General features: G+C 34.4%; 1 protein-coding gene across 9 annotated transcripts in view; it reads right to left on the reverse strand.

Annotated features, from left to right (window-relative positions):
- Positions 1 to 25,107, reverse strand: part of AKT3 (AKT serine/threonine kinase 3) — a 430,706-nt gene that overhangs the window by 272,525 nt on the left and 133,074 nt on the right. For 2 of the 9 annotated variants that reach the window (XM_077168488.1, XM_077168489.1), the window contains exon 1: positions 3,882 to 4,703. The exons of 6 other annotated variants lie outside the window; for them this stretch is intronic. The gene's annotated coding sequence lies outside the window, so the exon portion shown is untranslated. Of the gene's footprint in view, positions 1 to 3,881; positions 4,704 to 25,107 lie in introns of those variants that run through there. One more of the 9 variants, XM_077168487.1, reaches the window with a different exon arrangement.

The raw sequence follows: 25,107 nt of genomic DNA on the forward strand, positions 1-25,107 counted from the left end.
ATGCAAAAATCAGTAGCGTGTCTATACGACAGTAATGAGTAATATGAGGACTGAATTAAGAAAAAAGTTTCATTTACAATAGCAACTAAATGAATCAAATATTTAGGAATAAATTTAAAGATGTAAAGGACCTGCATTCTAAAAATAAATAACAGGGGGAACAAATGCTAAAATAAATTTAGTTTAAATGCTAGTGATCAATGACAGCGAGGGATAAGGGGTATAGTATGTATAACTTTTTTCTGTTATCATTTTATTTGTTTTTTCTGTTATCTATTTATTTCTTTTTCTAAATCTATGCAAATATTCTAAGAAATGATGAATATGCAACTAAGTGATGATATTGTGAATTACTGATAATGGATGTTGTTTTATTTTGTTTCTTTATTTTTTTAATTAATAAATTTATTTTTAAAAAAGGACCTGTATTCTGAAATCTACAAATCTGCTCAAAGAAAACCTAAATAAATGGAAGGACATTCCATTTTTATAGATCAGAAGACTAAACACTGCTAAGATGTCAATTCTACCCTAGTTAATTTACAGAATCAATGCAATTCCAATAAAAATTCCGATGATCTATTTTGTAAAAATGGAAAATCCTATTACCAAATTTATTTGGAAGGGTAAAGGGCCCCAAATAGCCAAAAACATGTTGAAAAAAAACAAAGTTGGAGGGCTCATACTTCCTGACCTTAAACCATATTACAGAGGCATATGGGTGGTTCAGTGGTAGAATGCTTGCCTTCCACGCAGAGACCCGGGTTCGATTTCCTGAGCATGCACCCAAAAACAAACAAACAAAAAAAACCAACAGAACTAAAGCATATTAAAAAGCTACAATCATCAAAACATCATGCTACTACCATAAAGATAGGCATACCGTTCAATGAAACCAAGCTGAGATTTCAGAAATCGACTCTCACGTTTATGATCAACTGATTTTTTTTTTAACATAGGCAGGACCAGAAATTGAACCCAGGTCTCTGGCATGGCAGGTGAGAACTCTGCCTGTTGACCCACCATGGCCCTATGATCAACTGATTTTTGACAATACTGTCAAGTCCACTCAACTGGGATAGAACAGTCTCTTCAATAAATGGGGCTGGGAGAACTGGATATCCATACCAAAAGAATGAAAGAGGACTCCTATCTCACACCTCACACAAAAATTAACTCAAAATGGATTAAAGGCCTAAATATAAGAGCCAGGAACATAAAACTCCTAGAAGAAAATGTACAGAAACATCTTCAAAATCTTGTAGTAAGTGGTGGGTTCTTAGACTTCACAGTCAAAGCACAAGCAATGAAATTAAAAATAGATAAATGGGACCGCTACAGATTTTTGTGCTTCAAAGGACTTTGTTAAGAGAGTAAAAAGGCAGCCTACTCAATGGGAGAAAAAAATTGGAAACCACCCAATAATGATTTAATATCTAGAATAAATAAATCCTACAACTTGACAAAAAAAAAAAACAAACAGTATAATTAGAAAATGGGCAAAAGACTTGAATGAACATTTTTCAAAGAGGAATTACAAATGGTTAAAAAACACACATGAAAAGATGCTCAACAACACTAGCTATCAGTGAAATGCAAATCAAAATGACAATGAAACATCGTTTCACACCTACTAGAAAAACAAACAAAAAGTACAAGTGTTGAAGAGGATATGGAGAAACTGGAACACTTATTCACTGTTGTAAGAATGTAAAATGGTACAGCCCACTGTGGAAGACAATTTGGCAGTTCCTCAGGAAGCTAAGTATAAAACTGCTATTTGATTCGGCATCCACTATTAGTATATACTCAGAAGAACAGAAAGCAGGGTGTGAACAGAAATTTGCACACTAATGTTCACTGCAGGATTATTCAAAATTGCGAAAAGATGGAAATAACCCGTGTTCATCAACTGATGAAAGGATAAACAAAATGAGATATACATATATATACACAATAGGATATTATTTAAATCCTATTGTAAATAGAAATAAAATCCTAATGCTTGTAACAACATGGATAAATCTTGAGGACATTACATTGAATGAAATAAGCCAGACACAAAAGGGCAAATTTTGTGTGATGTCATTAATATGAACTAAATATAATGAGCAAACTCACAGAGTTAGTATCTAGAATATAGATTACCAGAACATAGAATGAGGAAGAGAATGGGGCATTGATGCTCAATTTTTGCAGAATTTTTAATAAGGTTGATTGTAACTGTTTGGAAATGGATAGAGGTTATTGTGGCATATTACTGTATGTGTAAGTAACAGTGCTGAATTGTGTACAATTGTGGTTGAAAGGGGAAGTTTAGGGTCATGTATGTCACTAGAAGAAAAGCTAGTGGATGAAACTTGGGACAGTCTAACAGTGAAGCCCTGTTGTGGACAATGAAGTAGTTAATAGTATAAATATAAAAACATTCTTTCAAATGTATGCCACTATTACAAGATGCTAATAATAGAGTGGGATATAGGAAAAAATACACCTAATGCAAACTATGGACTACAGTTAATAGTAATGTTAAATGTTCTGTCATCAATTGTACAAAGGTACCACACCAATACTAAGTGTCAATAATAGGAACGTATAAGGAGTATGGAGATTTTCTTTTTAGAGCAATGAAAATGTCCTAAATTGACTGCAATGATGAAAGCACAACTCTGTGATTATAATGAAAGACACAACTGCACACATTGGGTGGATTGTGAAAATAAATTTTAAAGCACAACGATGCTTTTATATTAATGAATACTTTTAAATAATTTATTTGGAAATAACACTACTCTTGTGGCAAAAGTGTTTAAGTAACTTCCATATAATTTAAATTTGTATTATACTCTTTTCATTACAGCTAGTTTACACCAGACAGCCTAAATGTACTCCCAAGAAAAATCTTGTCCTGTGGTTTTAAAATAGTGGGTCAAGATTTTTAATTTTCAAGTGACTAGGTGGTATCAAAAGTACTGGAAGCACTGGTAGACTACAGATGACAAAGAGGGATGGTTTCAAAGCTTATCTAATTTATCAGGGATTTAAAACTTATTTTATCATAAAAAACATATCAATATGTTATTGAGATTCCTACATGTCATTAGTTGAAAAAGCACCAACTGTCCTGTACTGTGATAATAAGCTGACATTTTACAATATATCATAGTTTGCTTTCACTCCCTTTATTTCATTTGACCCTTCTCTCAATCTTTGAGATGGGCAGGAGAGGTATACTATTCCCATCAGTACTCTCTGTTTCTCTAAGCAGCACAACAAAGAATAACATAGAGATAATCTACTCAAGAGTTTCAGAGCTAGCTATATGTACCTGATGAAAAAAAGAGAATGAGGTACTGAGCCTTCTATTACTGGATAGCCCATATCAAAGATATAATAAAAGAAATTTGAGTATGAAAGATTGTGCAAAATTGCCCCGTAGGTCACTGTCAACACTAATACTATAGGATATTATAAGTTTACAAATTAGGAAGCCAAGATTTAGAGTTTTTGAGAGAGACACCATAGCCCAGTTCTTTTGACTTCAAGTCCAGTGTTCTTCTACCTGACTGATACATCATTAAGCATATGTTCTAAAGTATGCATTATACCTGTAGGAAATCCCAGAAATTAAAAATCATCTTTCATAGCATTTCTATTTTAAAAATGAGTTTTAATTTAGAATTACAAGACACTAAATATATGATATATCTATGATCCTCTATTCCCATTGAAAAATTAGGAATAAGTGTAGGATAAAAGAAAGGGACCGTATTCTTTATCTGCTAGATAATTACGCAATGTAAGAAAGAGGACCTTCGAATAATGGTAGCCATTGCTTCTACAACAACAATGTCAAAGATTCAGTTGAGGAGATCTCTTACCACTTGGTTAAAAGGAAATTTTATCTGCAGCTGAAGCACCTGTGAACAGTGGTAGGAGTATCTCCACCTCTTACAGCGATGACCACAGTCAACATATTTGGGAAACAGGAGTTCTTTTAAGTCAATGGCTGCACATATTCTCTTTGTTATCAGTTATGAAAAGAAATGAAAATTAGAAACATCGTCAGTCATGTATTTTATTTTAAATCTGTAGCTATTATTAATACTCCATTTTTAAAGCTTTTATAAAACACTAAGACAAACATTTTACCAATCAGCTTTTTTTTTACTGGTTAATAAAATCCAGTTTTAAGACACAAAAGGTTAAATGGTATTCATTTAAAATATGAAGAGTAAATTTTAGTAAAATGAATTGAAGAAGTTTTCCTTTGTAAATATTCTACGCAATATTTTATGTGCCCAAAACAAAGGTAAATTTCAACTATAACTGATGTCAAAATATGATACACTGAGTTTTAGATATGCATAAAAGATGGCCGTAATTCAATTCTTTGCATGTAACTAGGAAAATGACTCATTAGGGAAATAAATCAAGTAATATTTCTAATTTCCTAATACAAGACATACAATCTTGCAACTCTGTTCATTTAAATATGCCACCTTTTTTTTTCCTGAATATCATGTTTCTCAAGATATTAATTGAACCTGCAATAATCAGAAAATATATCCGCAAATCACACGTACAATGAGGCACAATTTCTTTTTAAAAATCAATACTGGGAGTGTAAGGGTAGTTCAGTGGTAGAATTCTCATCTGCCATGCAGGAGACACCGGCTCAATTTCCAGCCCATGTACTTCCCCCGCACCCCCACCACCACCCGCCAAAAAAAAAACAAAAATCAAAAAAAGGTGCTGGAATAATATGATGGTCACATGGAAAAACAATGAAATGTGATCCCCACCATACAGCACACACACACACACACAAAGTCAATACTGTTTAAATTCTTAGCCACCTCGCAGAAATTTGATTTTCTTCTTTCACAATACCCCTTACACCTCCAATTTCCAAGGACTACTCTCCTAATTTGTTCATAATATGACTCCCTACTAACTAAAAGTGTTTTGTATAATTTCCCTAACATAATATTCCAAATTTTTTCTCATTATCCTTTATTCATCTTTCCTCCATCCACACAAAGTTTCTTTCAACTGATCTCACACCCAATTTCTCACCCCTAATTCACTTTTCTTGACTTCCAATTCCTAAAATCTGATTTAATTTAGAGTAAACTAAATTATCCACTGTAACCAGTGTTCAGGATACTACTGAAGGTAATGCTAGTATGAGTTCTTAGTAGTTTTAACATGATGGAAACGGCTCATGTAAAGTCAAAACAAATGTTCCTGATCAGTGAGTAGCTCTCCATCAAGCAGTATCAGGAACCCAGATTCCTTCCATGTAGAGGCTCTGCCATCTTCTTAGCTTCATGACTGCCAACAGAAAGTAAAAGGAAAAGGCTAGTTGTTTGTGTAAATGGGGGTTGGGGGGGAAAGGCTGGGAGGAATGGATTTAGTGAATAACTAGCCAATCTCTACTATATTGAACATACAGTATATATTATAAATACATTCTTATTTAACTACCTTGGTGTTATAAGAGATACACAAGAAAAAAAAGCAGCCTCTGCTACTAAGAAGCGTAAATGTTTTGGTGAGACCAAATACATTCATATATACATGAACTACTCAAAAAAATTATTTCAATATAAAAAAGTACTAAATCAAATATAAGCAAGTGTCAAAATATAACACACCTGCAGACACCAGCCACGTGACTTCTGTGTGGCAGACATCACAGAAAGACATACTTTGGCAGACATCACAGAAAGACATACTTTCTTGAGTCAAGGTATCTTTCTCTGGATGCCTTACTTTGGACATTTTTATGGCCTTAGAACTGTAAACTTGTAATGTAATAAATTCCCTTTTTAAAAGTCATTCGATTTCTGGTATATTGCATTCTGAAAACATTAGCAAAATAATACAACCTGACTCTGCCTGGTTGCTCTGGCCTAAAAGATTGGGGGTAGGGGACAGGAAAGGTACTATCAGTTACCTTAATTCAAGAGTTTAACTGTAACCAGTTAAAGAGGTACTCTTCTCAAATATAAGTACCTTTTAAAATTATAAAGAAGATAAACATTAAGGCTTAATGCAATTTGGGGATAATCAAAATGCAATCACTTCTTGTCTTTCTCTCTTTCATTTTTTTCACCTTCCTCAATGTCCTTCTTATTTCCAAAAGCACACACTAGATCTCTACAAAAAATAATCATGCAAACCATTCTTTTAAAGTATCTGCTGCAACATATTCCATTGGAAAGCAGGGTTACCAAAATTAAATAAGTCATACTCTTATAATTCTTATATTTCCTTTCTGATTTTACATGATTTTTTACCTCATGGAGAGAAAAGAGAATTAATAACCATGGAAACTATATTACTACAATGTAATCCTATCTATTTGATAACTTTTTAAGAACGTTACCAATATATTCATAGAATAAAAGAGCATTGGTACTAAAAGAAAAAAGGTATTAGATGTCAGTACTAAAAGAAAAAAAGATATTTGAATAGCATTGGTTAAATCTTTCTGTTGCTTCAGGATAAGGTGTGATTACGTACAGATAACTTTTTTAAAAACATGAAAGAAATCTAGGCATTATGGTACTTTTCAGTTTTTATACCAGATTTAAATCTCTACATATTACATAATAAAATCTTTGAAAGAGCCAAGCATAAAACATTCCAAATAATTTCCAAACACATTTTGGAAGGAAATACATTTTAATTTTATAGTCACTAAAATTTACATAGCTTAAAAGGTCATAGCAAGAGTTATGCTATTCTCATGAACAAAATGTTTTAACATTTATAACAATTCATACATTTTGACACATTTGCTATATTTATGTTGCAAGTACCAGACTGCTGGCCTGAATTTTTATCATTGTATTATGCTTATATTTGAACTTGTACCATAAAAGAGAAACACAGGATAATAAAAAGATAAAAAGATACATAAATTGAAACAGCAATCTCAATTTACTTTATAATATAAAGTCAGAATTCCATCAAAAACGTTCGACCTAATTTTCTACAGCTCAAAAACATATTCCAGCCATTTTTCTGAGCATAGGCACATGAGTAAAACACTAAGGAGAAAACAACATGATAAATAAATTTTTTTTAATAAAAGGCATTCTCTAGTCACCCAACTACTTCATCATTACAAGTGGCCATCACATCCCAGGCCAAAGCCTAAACAGTCAACAGAGGGTCCTTACACTACATGTGGAAACTGAACAAATTCAGATGACCAAGAAAAAACAAATTCCAAACTAAAGCATGTGCAATGAGAAAGCCCTGCCCAACAGTGTGAAAGAAGAAAAGTTTCTTTCTGGAATTTCCTCTGGTACACAGAGAAATGAAGTAGAGACTCATGCCTTCAATTAAAATATCAACTAAATCAGAAAAAGAAATAACACAACAAATTACACATCAAATACATTAGACATGAGTAAAATAAATACAAATATAATTACACGTATCTTGTCTAGGAAGTAATTAGTATTTCTCAAGAAATGGAAGATATAAATCTAGGCAACCATTTTCAAAATCTAGGCAACCATGTTTCATTCAACAGTTATTTTCATTTAAAATGTTAAAGATAAAATCATTCATATTATAAGTAATAAGGTCTGAAAACCAATTTGTAAAAATGATAGATGTTGTCATGCTCAAATTTACCCAGTAAATAAAGGTCTCACCAGGTCCTTTATCAACAGCATTACTACAAGGTGGCTAAAAACTTAATCCCAATATAAGGAAATAAAGTTGAAAGTTGGCTGGCATAGGAAAGTGTTTTGAAGTGCTTTCTGAATACCTCAGTCTCACACTCAAATCAGGAGCATCTGTCCACCAACTGTCAAGATAATGTCTTGCCTAGGAGTTTTCCTGAATTCATTACTATTCATGGATGCTTGTCAGTATTCAAAAAAAAGAAGAAAAAGGAAAAAAAAAAAAAAGCTTTCAAAACTAAAACTAATTTATTTTTCTATATGTCCTAATAGAGGTAAATATGGAATTGATCACACTGAAGCTAGTCTAAACTGACTCAAGTACCCAGCTATCTCTTTATCTGAAAATACAAATTAAATCTTCACTAGAAATCATACATATTTCCCTATTTCATATTACTATCTCTCATTCTATTTTACTTCTGATTCAAAAACTGCATCTCTCTATTCAAAGCCATTGTCTCACAATTAATTTCACAACTAGATATAAGATAATCGCACAATCCAGTTCATTAACCCCAAGGAAAATGGCAAAAAAAAAAAATTTCACTGGCTTCTTTTCAGATGACACTGTAAAATTCACATTAAACAATGCTGTCTCTCTCAAGAAACTTCACTTAAGGTTGATTCCTATGAAATGCATATCCTTTTCTTCCAATTCAGATGCAGCAAATTCCATATGTATATAACAAACATATACATAATCTTCAAGTTACTCAAGAAATAAAAGAATGCTTTTCTGAATCATTGTGCCAATGTCCTATGAGACAAGAAGGGAAAACAGCCCTTATCCCTGAGATCCTTGAAAGAAACTACACTCAGGAGAAACTGGAATGATACAAGGCTGAACAAAATCAAGAAGAGCTGAAGGGAAAAATGCTAAGAACTCAGAGAAAGGTCAGACTCCTCCTTACTGACTACACATTTGTTCTATTTTCTTCTTTACACAGAAACAAATCATTTTAATATATTTCTTACTTTTAATTGTATAAAACCTACATACATTAGGAAACCCATTATGTGAACAAATACAGGTAAGACCAAAAATTAAGAATCAATAAGAAAGTTAAGTCTGATGCTCCTTTTATCCAGAGTATGGACAGATGAGTAAAAAAAATATGGATAAAAAATACATAAATAATAGCGGATGTTCTACTTTGCAAGCTGCCGGAATGCGATATACCAGAAACAAAACAGTTTTTAAAAAGGGGAATTTATGAAGTTGCAAGTTTACAAGCTCTAAAGCCATGAAAATGTCCAAATTAAAGCTAGGCTATAGAAATGTCCAGTGTAAGGCATCCAGGGAAAGATACCTTGGTTCAAGAAGGCTGAAGACATTCAGGGTTTCTCGCTCAACTCGAAAGGCACATGGTGAACATGGCTATGTCTGCTAGCTTTTTCTCCATCTCCAAAGGTCTCTGACTGCATGGACTCTCGTGGCTCTAAAGCTTTTTCCAACATGGCTCCCTCTTAAAGGGCACCAGTAAGCAAACTCCACCTCGAATGAGTGGAGACATATCTCCATGGAAACCAATTAATCAAAGGTTACTACCCCAACTGGTGGGTAATATCTCCATGGGAACAACAAAAGCTCCCACTCAGCAATAATGAATGAGGATTAAAAACATGGCTTTTCACAGGAGACCAAGGTTCGATTCCTGGACCATGCATCCAAAAAAAAATGGATTCAAGCTGGCACAGGGGGATAAAATATTACAGGTCAATGAGAGGGAGGGGTAAAAGGTATGGGATGTACAAATTTTTTTTTTCTTTTTCTGGAGTGATGCAGATATTCTAAAAATGATGGTGGTGATGAATACACAACCATGTGATGATACTGTGAGCCCTCGATTGTGCATAATTTATTTTGACTGTATTTGTGTGAAGATTTGTCACTAAAAAATACTTTTAAGAAAATAAGAAAATTAGTAACCAGAGAAATAATTTTTAAAAACAATGAGGAAAAATTTTCTACATTATAACATACACTATACTTATTATTACATTTTTGACAAAAATATGTATAAACATCTCTAAAGTAAAATGGTTTTTTATTGATTTGCATCATAGTTTAAGAGAATGTGTGTTAAACTTTAGTGTAAATATGAATTAGAAGGGATACTTAACGCCAGGATCTCAAACCTAGACGTTCTAATTCCAGTTTCTAGAAAATTGTATTTTTAACAAGCTTCTTAGCAGATTCTAATTCAGGTGGACTACAGACCATCCTTTTAAAAATATGGGGTTAAGAGCTGAATTTCTCTGGGTTTAAAAATAAAACTTGAATTTTAAATTAAAGCCCACACTTCATTCATTCAGCAAAGCACTGAAGGTATTGCAAAAAAGATGAATAAAAGGCAACTGCTGTTCTAAAGTATCTTACAATAAATACAGAAAGGGAAATCAAGCACACGTAACAAAATTATGATACGTGCAATAAGAAAAGTTCACACAAAGTGCTGGTCCAATTCTGGAAGGGAGAGCCTTCTAGTTCTAGAATTGGACCTTCTTTACATAAGGACAAGGAAAGGCTGTATAAAAGAGACGAAATTTGAGCTAGCTCTTAAGGAATGGATGGGTAGAATTTCAACAGCCCACTAGGGTGAAGAAAGTACTCCAGAATGATAAAGTGCTATCCTCAAAGGTAGAGGGAGAAAAATTACAGGTTGATCTCTGGAAAAAGGTGACCAATTTGGCTGATTAACAAAGCAATGAGCTCTGTTAAGAGCAAACAGCTCTCGTTTCACAGAGAGAAATAAAACGCTCCAATGGCATGCTGCTCGTTGTAAACAATGATTTTCAAGTGTTGAGGGTAGTGCTGAGGGTAGGACCCACAGAAATTAGGACCTCAGTGACAACTAAATAAAATAAAATATTATATTTAAGAGTTCAAGTATCTTTTAATTCCTTTTCAAAGCAACTTTGGCTTTTTCAGGGTACAGTTCAGATACATGTAATTATTCCAAACACCACTGCCAAGAAAAACTAGTGTGAGTGTTAATCAGCTGATATGATCCAGATATATTAATGAAAAGTATATGTATACATAAAACACATATATGTGGCCAAACGATATTACAATGGATGCAAAATGAGTAAGTAATACACATTACTACAACTTTCAAAGCAGTAGCTAAAAGTACACAAAAAATGTGGTTATGGCATTAATTCATTTGTCAAACACTTAGAAGCTCAGGAAAGCTACTGCCTTTTTAAAAAGGTTAATACTCATAAAGGCCACGTGCAGGCAGATTTGGAGTTTACACCTTCAATATTAATGCTGGTGAGTGCTAATGGTCTTTCCAATTCTGTTTTGATTACTCTGCTGCTAGGCATTAAAAGGGATCTTAAGTTTGATGAATTTGGAGTTTCAACTGGGAACACAATACACAGCCAAATTCATTTCAATTATTCATGAAAAGTAGATAACAACAAAACAAGATTAATCATATATGTGTCAGAGAGCAGTTAAGTAAATTTCAGTGATAAAATCTGGAAAAAAAAATCCCTGAATGAATGGCCAGACAACCAGATTTCAGATTCCGCCACTTATTAGCAAATGAGTTAGGACCCATAATTTAACATTTTGAAACTTTGTTTCCTCCTCTATTAAAAAACAAACAGCATTAATTAAAAAAAAACAAAACCTCAGTTTTTAACAGTCTATAAAAATTGAGTCAATATGTAGAAATATTTTACAAACAAATGAAATCAACTATATATGCAACAAACTGAAATTAAAGCAAATATTTAATATATATTCTTTTAGTAAAACTTAAATTCGTTTTCTATGACACCTTTTAAAACAGTAGTTTCCTAAAATAGCAGGCATCATTTTTCTTGAAGAACATTCTTTTTCTCCACCAAAGAGAAAGTTTGTTAGCTATGGACAAGGATTCAGCAGCACAGCCATCAAGGCTATACTTTAAGAAGTTGTCAACACAAGATAGGGGGAAAAATTAACCAAAGGACTAAGATAAAGGTAAGTCTGAAAATGGTTAGAATGTTCCAATTATGTGTCAAATGTGTCTCCTAGTATGGTTCTAACAGCCGTTAAAAACCAGAACATCACCATGGGAAAAAGGCTGATAATTTATTAGGGGGGATAGAGAGCAAAAAGGAATACCTTTTACACAAACACTTGGCACCCTTTGAAAAATTCCAGAAATATAAAAATTAATGCAAGGCAGAGAAGATTCTGCCAACCCCATCATGGTTTAGGCCCATTTAGGCAGTTGTCTAGGTGGCAGGCCAAGGCTGCCTGCCTGAGCTGAAGAGAGTCTTCAACAGATTCTTTCCATGCCCTCAGGTTATGATAGAAAATGAGCAATTCACCCAAATACAAATATCCTCATTTACTGTGAACATTAACATTTAAAAGGAGCCAAACCTGCATAATGTATACTGAGACTGAATACAGACTATTGGTCAAATCACTGTGCAAAAGGACAAGGCAGTTCAACCTGACATCTGTTAAGGGAGGAAAAATGAAGGGCAGACAACCGACAACATTTAATCTTAGGGTCAATCTTCATAAATCAGGCTACAATGCCAAAATTTTTTATAAGTATACTTGCCCTTAATTATTATTTAGAGGTTGAAACAAACAAGCAAAAAAAGATGAAAGTCCATTCTTCTTAAAACAATAGATTAAGTCAGAACTCTTGAAACCAAGTTTCACATCCTCTTACTTCAAAGAAAGGGAACTATACCCCCATATTTCAAACTTTCTAGCAAAGAAAAAAAGGTAGAACCAAGAAACTGAAGCATCAGAACTCTTTTACAAACATCAAACTCAAAACTTTAATGGCTAGAAGTGGATCTGAACTGCTCAGTATGAGAGAGAAGAATTATAATACTGATTTCATAATTACCCATTAGGAATACTGACATTTTATAAGAATTGACCTATTATACAGCACTCAGCTACATCTCATTAGAGTAAGTGAAAAATTGCTATTTCAACAGCTTGAAGTTCTGCTCACTTCGGCCATACATAAACCAATAGCTTGAAGTTAAAATGCTGTAATTCTATGTATGACATTCATAGGTTAACAGAAACCACACACAACTTGGACACTGAGTACTGAAACTACCAACTCAATAAACAGCTTACTGTCTAAATTAGCATTACCTTACTATCCTAGGAGACTCTGACCCATGCAAATGGTTTGATTGTTCATTACATGAACTTCTCAAAAGACTCACCAAACTATTCCATGGAAAGTATCAACAGTTTGCTCTCTAAAATTTCTTTGAATCTCTCCCTCAAAAATACTCTGCTTGCTGTTGCCCAATCCTGGATTAGGATCCATGATCCTTGTCCAATCCTAATCAAATACCACAACCTCCACCTCCACTCCCATCATCCCTGCACATACTGAAAGACATAATTTAAACCAAACTTCTAATTATAAATAAATGCTGACCTTGCCTTCTCCTGTCCAAAACAGTGCCAAAACTCTGCTCAGGTGATATTCTCCCTTACTGAGGTAAGCAATAAACTTACCTTTACCTTATCAAGAGGTTGTTTTGATGACATTGAAGAGCCACATTTGACGCTATGCCAGCCATAAATTATAATCATTTCAGGAAAAATTTAAAGAGTCTCAAGAACTTTCAGCGTGCTAATACATCACACTAGTCACTCTGAGTTTGGAACATAAATCTTTTATTTTATCTAAACCTTTGTGAAACAGGGCTAGGACCACATAGGCAATCACAATATTCTTTGGGGAAAACTGTTCTGGTCATATGTTGTCAGTTCTTCAAAGTCGCAAAGAATAACCAGGTGAAACAAACTCCCAAAGCCAAAAATCATAAGTTTCTAAGATTAATGGGTTTAAAACACATATTCCCATATTACAAACCCCTTTACAGTTTTCAGACTTTAAGGTAAGAGTCACATGCCAGAGTCACGGGGGGAGAGATGATATTATTAGGGAAAAGTTGCTAAGGGAAATCTGTTTTTTCTTTAGAGAAGACCCTAGATTGAGTCACAGTCATAAGGCCCTCTTACACTTAGGTATCAGGTAAGTTTCAAGAAGCAATAAAAGACAAAAAAAAAACATAAAAGCCAATGAGTTAGGAGAAGACAAGAGTAAGAGAATGTTTCAAGGACAGAGTTGCTAACTGTACTAATGCTATGTTAGGAAAAGAAAAAAGGCAGAAAACAGTGTCACTGAATTGAGAAACATGAATCTCTTTTCTGTTTTTGATAAAAGCCTTTTCAGTAGAGTGGTAAAACTAGTGCAATTAGACTAAAGAGGTTTAGAGAAGTTAACCATGAGTGAGAATGTGTAAAGTAGAGGTTCAGACAAATCATTCAAGAACTTTTATTAAAATGGAAGCAGAGAAGTAGAAATGTCAAAGAAGTGCTTTTCATTCTAAGATGGAAAATATTAGTGCATTTTGCTAATTATGCATTTGCTGAATATGCTGATTCAGATGATAAAAGTAGTGAGGGACAAATTGGTTATGTAGAGAGGGGATAATTAAATCTTTAAGATGAAAAGGGATGGAACACCAAAATACAAAGCGATAGGAAGAGCAAACATTGAGTTAAATGCATCAGAATATGGTGGAACACATTCTGGAACAGATTTCCAGAAAAAATTAAATACTCTACAGATTATAAAGAGCTTTGCAAATAACCATATTCTTTGAACCAGAAATTTTACTTGTAAAAATCTATCTAAAAAAATAATCTGAAATCTATCTTAACTATTTAATGATTAAAGATAACTGCTAGGTAAATTAAAATATAAAATGCTTATGAAAAGTCTTTAATGACATGAAAACTGTCTATAGTTTAAAGAGAAAAAAGTAGGATACAAAATTCTAAGTGTTGGATTTCAACTATATTAAAATAGACAAAAAACAAAGGAAACAAAGTGTTAATAACTTACCTCTGGGTAGTAAAATTATAAAAGAGGATCATTTTTGTTTATATATATTTTTAATATTCGCCAATGAGGATGGATGTTTTTTAAAACCAGATTAAATAATTTACTTTCATTTGCCTGTATTTTCAATGTTTCTTTATCTACTGGCTCCTTCCTTAAGTATTTATATTTTCAGAAATGTTTTTATTATCTCTATCTATAGGAGACAAATTTATACATAAGTCTCTAGAACAATCCACTACAAGTCAACATGAAAGCAAAAGAATGCCAAGACCTGCATAGATATATATTATTGTAGCAGTCCACTTATGTTTTCTACAAAACATACTTTTAAGTTAAATGACATAGCAGACAGTCTATAAACCTAGAAAACATTAGCTTTGATACAGCAGTAAAGAGAACTGAAATAGTATGAAGGAGAGGTAAAGGCAAGACCTAAATTACTCTTATTGGATGATGTGTAAGTAGAGCCAGAGTAACAAGGATGAGCAAAAGTTTCCCCTAAGAATACAATAAGGAAACTTCAAAAAAGAAACACAAGGCCACGAACTAGGAAACTAGCAGTCACAGATATTTAAAGTCAATGATGAGGGCAGGCAATGGTGGCACAGTGGCAGAGTTCTCTCCTGCCATGCCAGAGACCTGGGTTCGATTCCCAGTGCCTGCCCATGCAAAAAAAAAAAAAAAAGTCAATAGAAAGAGATTACTTTTAAGCTGCCTTATATAAAGATGTTCCAGAGAAGAAAAACAGAGAAGACAAAGTCACTAGGAATGGAATAGTAAATGATGATTTTTACACAGCCAAATATCTCAGCTCCTGGAATTACCATATTTATAAACTAAAGGTCTAATGTTACTCTTTTCAGAGTAACATCTTTAGAATCAGAAAGTTCAAGGCGTAACTCTAGCCCCCCATTTACTAGCTGTGCAACCTTAGATCAATTATTTCACTAAACCTAAGTATCCTCATTATTAATAATTATATATTATCAATATATTTTTAGGTCTGTAAGAGGATGAAATAAATATGGAAATCATCTAGTACAATGCTTAATAATCATAATTTAATAATTTTCAGTTAACTTCTCTTAATTTCATTCATTTACCACCTTCACAATTTGTTATATCCACATGCCATCTATATTCTTACTTATTTAATTTTCTCTTTCATATTAACTCACTATTTTCTACTTAAATAAATTTAGTCTCACCTTAACAATACTACCCACTGAGAGGCTGAATATAGAAATGGACAACAGCCAGGTTATATGTGACAACAGAATTCTTACCTACAACCTCTACAGTAATCAGTCCTAGAAGCCAAATCACAAGCTCTGTAGCAAATGGACCAGAATGTCAATGACTGCCAGCTTCCCTAATTTCTGTCCCTGCTCCCAAGTCCAGACCAATCAGAGGAAATCAAATATGCTCCTCAAACTAATCACATAAGATTGCCAACTTAACCTTTCCTATGCCAACAACCTCCAATCAGAGCATACAATAAGCACTACGAATATTCCCCTGGCCGCCTTTGAATCTCTAAATGATGGTGGCTGACTCCCATGCTGTACAGTAGGCTCTGAATATAGCTTTTGTTTGTTCTCAACTGGGTGGTCTTCATTTATTTCTATACCATGAAAGCACAGGTTTGTCATATTTTTCTAATATATAAAATATAGTTAACCATTAAAATTAAAACAGTCCTCCATGTGCCAGGATACAATAATCTCAACTATCACACTTTGGGAAATGCTGCATTGCACCTTGGTTATAGACGGGAATATCGGCCACTTGGAGAACATTCAAACAGGCCAACAACTAACCTCCTAGGGAGATAAAGGTAACAAGCTTCAAAAAGTATCTTCTTTATTAAGACTTCCAAATCAGAAGGGCTGAAGTTTGACAATGCTATCATAATGTTTTATGGAAGGAGGAAAGCCACTTAAACCCCTAGAGCAATATGCTAGTGAGTCACAATCTGCCCACAACTTTACAAGAGAAAAGGCACTGAAACTTAAGGTGGGGTGGGGAAGAGGGTAGGGAACAACCATTAGAGCCTAAGCTTTTATGGATGGCTGTTTTGAAATGCCTGCAAACTTCTGTTGCACTCATTATCCCAAGCTGCAAACTATGCTGTCTAAATAGTCCTACAAGAGGGCTATTCAACAATTTGATGCAAAGCTAGAAACTTATGAAATATAAGAATGCATATTCTGTTTCTTTGCTTATAGGACTGATCTATATGTCTTAAGAGCATTTTTTTGTTTGTTCGTTCGTTTCTGCTCAGTCTAAATATCCACAATGTGGATTAAGATGAGTTTAGTTTATTAACAAGCATGCTTAATTCCCAATCTTTGGCTTAATATATATGTTGAATGTGTTTTTAAATAATAACTTCAGATTCTAGTAAATCTAGAAATTTGCAATACTACTTCTTATTGGTGACTTTAAAGAGCTTTGTAATCGAAACTGGTTCACTAAAAGGAACAAGAGTTTGTACACAAATAACAAAAACAACTCAAGTTGAGAAATATAAAGAATAAATATCAATGAACAAATAAAAAAATACCCTCAACAACTATATGGTGATACATCTATTGTTATGTGCTTTGCTAATCAGTATTGTTATGGTTTTACAAAGAATCCAGTGCACCAGACTGTAGCTAATTATGTATATTCAAGTGATTAGCAAGCACTTGTTGTCTATTTCACACCACCCTCCAAACAGCAGCCTTTGAGAGGAGAATAGACTGCAAATTTATTGAGAGAACACTGTTAATCCTTTAGGGAGAATGTAAATGTAAACAGGACTACTCTACATCAAGGTGCTTTGACAACAACAATCATCTGCATAAACACATGCGCAACAACAAACAGGTGTTCTATTTCACAACTAGCACCCATTTGATGCTTTCAAGTAAGCATTATGCACAAACTGTTAGAAGTACTTTGAAACCAGCTGCAATTACTATAATTAGCTGCTTTCCTACACTTTCTTTTACCTGTTCAGAAATGTGTTAAATGCCAATTCATAAATTCCATGTAAAATGACCATTTCAAGACTTTCATACTTAAGGTTTCAAAAGAAAAGAGACTAGAATCAATACAAAACAACTTGATCTGAGCCTTCTGCTAAGGGCACAATCAAAAATACTAAAGGCAAAACTCAAAACTTTTTAAAACATATATTAATGAGTCAAAAGAGAGAAGTTTTTGTTAAAGGCTGTTTAAAATTTTGACTCAAAGGAAACTCAAGTTATTTCAGTATTTTTTAAATTGAAAGGAAAGAGGGGCAATATTCTTAGAGTCTATTAATAAGATAATAAATAAAATGTAGTGCTGCATATTCAAATGGAATACTATACAAAACTTAAAAGACATGTCCTATCTATGCATAGTTGTAACTATAGCTATACCTACATACAATGGATAGAGCACAAAAACATGATACTGAATGAAAAAAAGGAAATTTCAGAATGCCAACAAGTAACTGCTAACCACCATAAAGACACATAGTAACTAAATCAGAATCTACGCAATCATAAACACGATTCTAAAGCCAGGTTTTCAAATGAATTAATACAAAACACAAAAAATACATTACCCAAATATGGCAGGAAAAAATGTGCCTGGGCTAATTTTCCTAAATTCAATCCAGTGATAAGTGTCAAGTTCATGAGGGCAGGGACAGTGTGGGCCCAAGTGCCACTCATCTCTAACACTTTGAGTAAACAAAATAACTTGATTAATCAAAAATGCATGAAATAATGAGTCAGTTATAAGTGTGTAAATGAAGTTTATTCAGCCCAAATAAACTGAAGGGCTGAATATTTATTGTTTATAAAAATAAAATGTTAACTATAAAAAGGCAAAAAGATATTGTTGCATCACTTAAAAAATATGGTTTTAGTATGATATTTAAAACTTTGAGGCAAATTACAACTTAAAATAATTAATAATACTTTACAGCTGGAAAACATTTAGTTCCATTTCCCCTCATATTATTTTTCATCATTTTCTTCATTATAAGAGACTACTGTAGCATAACCAAGAGCAACTTCAGCATGAGGGGTCAGATCTTCTTACCATCACTATTCTTGACATCATCCTTATTACTAATTCTCCAACTATATCCATCCCTTTTTAATTAGACTGTGCTGCAGAAATGAATGCAGGTTGGAGACAATTTCATGTGGAAAATATAAGTTAAAGTTTTCGGAAGGAGAGGGGGAAAAATGACAAGAATCTGAGATAGAGATATGGGAAAATAAGTAGAATAGCAGCCTGAATACATGGTTGCAAAAAAAAATAGCTCAATCTTATTAAAAGGTGAAATGATTTGCTCTTCCTAGTCCTGAACACAAAATATGTCCTAAATAAATACTCATTAAGTATAGTGGTAGGTAACTTAGGAGGAGATATGTTCAGCTTTGGTTATATTTAGCCTAACCATCTGGCACATTTTAAAAAAAGTGTAAGATAAGAAAATGTAAGTACTAGACAGAAGGCTTGAGATGGGGATAAAAAGTATGTGCTTTGCAGTCTGAGATACCTGAGTTCAAATCTTGAAAGTATTTTATCATCAGTGTAACCTTGATATATAATTGATCCCTCTGAAACTTCATTTCTTTCATTATAACATTGGATAACATAATAATGTCCACCACATAAAAAGTTGTTATAAGGCATAAATTACATAATGTACATAAAACAATTAGCACAGTGTGTGGCACACACTACAGTAAGCATCAATTTGTGTCAGAAGTCTCCAATCATTGTCAACAACAATAATCAACATGCAGTTTACAGAAAAACTGGGGTGAAGGAAAAAACAAAAGGTATCAAATGAATGCAATGGAAGCACAATGTTAACGGGCTTTACTAGAAAAGAAGGTACTAAAGGAGGCTGAAAAAAGCATAGTACTAGAAGAAAAAGAAAAGCAAGAATTAGGAAGAAATGTCTCTAGAAATAAAGGTTTAAAAGTCAAGAAGATACCAGCTGTGCTAAAGATATTTCAAAGCCAAAATAAAACAAGAATGGAGAAAACAGTATTATAGAATACTCTTTTTTTGCTTTAATATTTTTATTGACAAATCTTCACATATATAGTCCGTACATGGTGTACAAATCAATGGCTCACAATATCATCACAATAGCTGTGTATTCATCACCATGACCATTTTAGAACTTTTGCATCACTTCCGGAAAGGAAAAACTCATACATCCCTACCCCTTACCCCTCCCTCTCACTGACCACTAGTATTTCAATCTACCCAATTTATTTTACTCCATATTCTCTCTACCCTTTATTTTTTTAGCCTTCATTTTTTTTACTCATCTGTCCATACCCTGGATAAAAGGAGCATCAGACACAAGGTTTTCACAATCCCACGCTCACATTGTAAAAACTATATTGTTATACAATCATCTTCAAGAATCAAGACTACTGGGACACAGCTCGACAGTTTCAGGTACTTCCCTCCAGCCACTTCACAACACCATAAACTCAAAAGGGCTATCTATATAATGCATAAGAATAACCTCTCGACTCTGTGAAATCGCTCAACCACTGAAAATTTATTGTCTCGTTTCTCTCTTCCCCCTTTTGGTCAAAAAGGTTTTTCTCAATCCCATGACGCCAGGTCCTGATAGTTCTGCCCCACATTGCCAGGGAAATCTATACCCCTGGGAGTCATGTTTCACATAGGGGGTAGGGCAGTGAGTTCACCTGCCAAGCTGGCTTAGAAAGAGAGGATGCATCTGAGCAAAAGAGGTTCTCTGGGAGTGACTCTGAGGCACAATTATAAGTAGTCTTAGCCTATCTTTTGCAGGAATAAGCTTAATAGGGGCAAAACTCAAGATCGATGGCTAAACCTTTTCATTTGGTTGTCCCCACTAAATACTCTTAAAGAAATCAGAAGCCTTGGAAATACCAAGAAAGAGAAGCCTAACTACCAAATGAGAGAATCAGGGCACATGCAAGTTAAAAACAAAACAAAAAGAGAAAGGTATGACAGCTTTGCTAATTATTCAACTACTTTAAAAACCCAGAAGTTAATCTGATTCCATTCAGACAGATTCCACCCATAATTTTCTTTCTACCTTCTCAATAGATAGTACCCATGAACTGGCACTTCAAAGATACCTATGAATACTTGCAGGATCAGATGAACTATTGTGCACCTAAATTGCATGTAAAATATTACCTGGACACAGATCCATCTCTCTCCAGCATAGAAAATCCACATATCTACTTTCACTTTCAAAAAGGTGCCAGATTCCATACTGTCACACTTTCTTATTAGTCCCTCTTCCAGTAACCACATTCCCTCCACACTGTATCAGTTAACTCTTACTCTTCCTTCAGGTCTCAGCGTCAACTTCACAGCTTTGGGTAGCCTTTCTTGGCTCTGCCACTTATAAAATGTGTGGACATAGACAAGTCATTTTACTTTTCTTGTGCCTCAGTATACTCATCTGTAAAATGGGGATACGAATAGCGCCTACCTCATAAGGTTAATAGGAGAATTAAATGAGATAATTCATGTAAGGCACCCAGCATAGTGCTGACACATAGTAAGTGCTCAATGAAGCATACCTATTATTATTAGTCCCTGATGCCTAAGTCCAGATTAAGAGACTCTCTTTCATATTACTATTATTATATTCCTTTCCCTATCACAGCATTTACAAAGTATGTTATGGGTTTGTCTCCACTCTGACTAGGAATATCTTGTTATTGTTGCTACCTCAGTATCTTCAGTGGCCTGCAGTATTTAACACATAATTCATAATCAATAAATATTTGAATGAAAAATTGAACAATTCAAGACTGACTTTTCTGTGACTTCATATGTTAGTATACCATGGAACAGAATGTCTACATTTCATAGTCTAAGACGTGAAGGTTTTCAATTTAAGTTAAAATACTTACACTAAATTAAAATGCATACCCCCTTCCTCACCTCCCCACCATACTGGTTTTAAGAAGGAAAAGAGCTTTGATGACTAAAAAGCCTACCTGAGAAAATGGAGGGAAAAAGCTCCTAAGAGAAAAGAAAAGGATCTGGGAAAAGATAGGTCACTTATTCCTATTAAGTCAAAACAATAATTGTGTCTAAAGTTCTCTAAAAATAGGGGATGAAGGTGGGGACAACTAGGAAAGAACAAAGGGGAGAGAAGGGTTGTGATGAAAAGACTAAGTACAGTATTGGGATAAAACAAATCTGAAATTAATGTCTGAATTTACTTGTGATATTGCTCAACTGCTCTGTGCGTACATCTGTTTCCTCACATGTAAAATAGAGATAATAATGGTACACCCCATAAACCAGTTGCAAGGATTAAATAAATTACTAATGTAAAATTCAGAATAGTGTCTGTAACATAATAAGAATTAGAAATAAACACTAGCTATTATCACATACACTATATTTGTTGGTTAAGCTACCAGAATGCAAAATACCAGAAATGGAACAGCTTTCAAAAAGGGAATTTATTAAGTTGCAAGTTTACAGTTCCAAGCCTATAAAAACATCCGAAATGCAGGGAAAGATAACTTAATTCAAGGAAGGCCAATGGGCCTGGAACACTGCATCAGCTGGGAATTCACATGGCTGACATTTGCTGGTCCCTTGCTCATGGGCTCCTCTGTCTGTGTGTGGGATCCACACTTTACTTCTCCAGGGCTGGCTTTCATCTCTTGGCTTCCCTTGTTCTGGCTTGCTTAACATCTCATGGCAACGTCTGGTGGGCTCCAAGCATCTCTAAACATCTGTCTCTTTGTTCTCCAAGTGTTGGGATCTGTCAGCTCTGCTCTAAGCTCTCTCCACAATGCCTCTTCTTTTAAAGAACTCTGGTAAACTAATCAAGACCCACATGGAATAGGTGGAGTGACATCTCCATCTAAACAAAAGGTCAAACCCACAATTGGGTGTGTCACATCTCCACAGAGGTAAACTAATCAAAAGTTTCTGCCCTAAATTATTGAATTAGGATTAAAAGAGAAGGCTGCCCTCACAAGATAGGATCAGGATTAGAACATGGCTTTTCTAAGGTACATAACAGACTCAAACTGGCACATACACTCAACGTTAAAATGTATCTATTTCTCTAGGAAAGACAACCAGTCCATAAAAGAAGGAAAACTAGAATATCACACTGAAGCAAAACAATTTACTTTGGGAAACAAATAGTAACTGAAATGAGATTTGAGGGAGGAGAACTGAAAAGACATACAAGGGACTTTAAAATATACCTAAGTTTTCACAGGGATAAGGAAGACATTGCCTATATTTTAGAACTGCACCTACTCTTTGAGACCAAAGGAAGAAAGGTTTATTTTGTTCAGAACCTAAATTTTCTATAGCACATAATCTAACTCAATCTGTCTAGATAGCCCATTTAAACAACTGAAACACAGGGAGCCCAGAATAAAAATGAGGGCCTTTAATCCTGTAAAGCTTAATGTAATGCGTGGATATTTCCCAGAATACATTAAGCAGATAATCAAAAAGTACTGGCAAAGTTCCTTGTGGGATGGGAGAAAAAATACGGAAATACTAAACTCTGCCACCAGGGAAAGACCTGATACTGTGTCAAACTTTTGGGACACCCAATCAATAGGCCAAGCCCTTGATCTTGAGATTGCTCTTGTGAAACTTATGTATGTAGCAGCAAAGCTTAGCCTACTATAGGTATGCCTAAGAGTCACCTCTGGAGAGTCTCTTCTGTTGCTCAGATGTGGCCTCATTCTCTCTCAGCCCAACTCTGCAAATGAAATCACTGCCCTCCCTACTACATGGGACATGACATCCAGGGGTGAAAATCTCCCTGGCGGCATGGGAGATGACTCCCAGGGATGAGTCCTGCCCTGGCTCTGTGGGATCAACAATGCCATCCTGACCAAAGTAGGGGAAAGAAGTGTAACAAATAAGGTATCAGTGGCTGAGAGTTCAAATAGAGTCGAAAGGCTACTCTGGAGGTTCCTGTTAAGCAAACTTCAGTTAGATATTGCTACCTATCATAACTTGCCAAACCCCAACCAAAACCATTCCAGCCAATCCTAAAGAACGCCTAGAGCAATATATAAGATTCTGCATGCAGTAGGGTTCCACGCACTAGGGTAACTTTCCAGAAACCTATAACCTCCAGATGGGTCCCTGGACCAGATTAGTCCTGAAACCCTAGAGAGACCAGCCTTTCCATAACATCAGCTAGTTCTATCTTCCTACCCCATATTACTGACAGCCCCTTCCAACATGTAAAAGTTAGAATGGGCATAGCCCAAATACCTCTAAAGAGTGGGAGAACGATCAAAAGTGATGGTGGTTTTATACAGAGAGGCTAGGGTTTAACAGAAAAGTATGACTGCTGAATCATTACATTGATACTTCTTTTAGCGTCCAGTATCTTAGAGCAGCTAGAAGTAAAAACCTAAAATTGTGGAACTGTAACCCATACCAAACTTTGAAATCTGTTCTACAACTAATTGTTAGGCAATGTTTCAAAATTTATTGTTTTTTTAGCATATATGTTATTTTTCACAAAAAAAAGAAAAATAATGATGAAAATATAGATTCCTTCTAACCTCCAATGTTCAGCAGCAACTTAAAAGAAAAATCTGAGATGATGGTATGGTAGTCTATGACAAACTCTAGATCTGTCCTATAACTGTACCTGTTGAAGAGTGTTTTGAAAACTATTACTTTTTTTCTTTCTTTGCTTTGTATATGTGTTATATTACACAATTTTTTTAAAATGTTAAGTTTTTAAATTCAAAATAAAGAACCTCTATACCCACTCTTGTAAAGGTCACCAATCATTTTCATACTGTTAAATCCAAATCAATCTTTATCTTACTCAACATCTCGGCTTCATGGACCAGATGATCATTCCTTCCTTTTTAACAAAGTCTCTTCACTTTGTATCCAGGACATCACCTATCCTGATTTTCCTATCTCACTTGTTGCCTCCCTTCCTCAGGACTTCCTCCCCCTTTCTCTAAATGTCAGAGATCCCCAGACCCAAACCTTGAACTTCTGTCTATACTCACACACCACCTATAGGTTAATGACTCTCAAATTTGTATCTGCAGCCCAAAGTTTTCTATGAATTCCAGATAAATGTATCCAATTGCCCTCTGACATCCTTCACTTGGCTATCAAATAAGCATCTCTGCTTAACAATCAGAAATTGAACTCTTGACTTTCTCCCTGAAAATCTACTTCCTCTTGGGTAAATGGCACCATCATTCTCTAGCTGGCAAAGCCCAAAAGCCTGAATTTATCCTTGACTCTTCTCTTTTCCTTATATTCCATGTCTAATCCATTTGCAAATCTCTACCTTAAAAATATGTCCCAAATCTGACCACTTCTTAATTAACATCCTAGTTCAAATTTGTTGTCTTCAATACTTTCTAACTCTTCCTCCACTTCTTTCCCTCAGTCCCAACAATCTACTATCACAATGGAGTCAGAATGATACTTTCAAAACA

The sequence above is a fragment of the Tamandua tetradactyla genome, chromosome 7 (genome assembly GCF_023851605.1).
Source record: "Tamandua tetradactyla isolate mTamTet1 chromosome 7, mTamTet1.pri, whole genome shotgun sequence".
NCBI classification, from domain to species: Eukaryota; Metazoa; Chordata; class Mammalia; order Pilosa; family Myrmecophagidae; genus Tamandua; species Tamandua tetradactyla.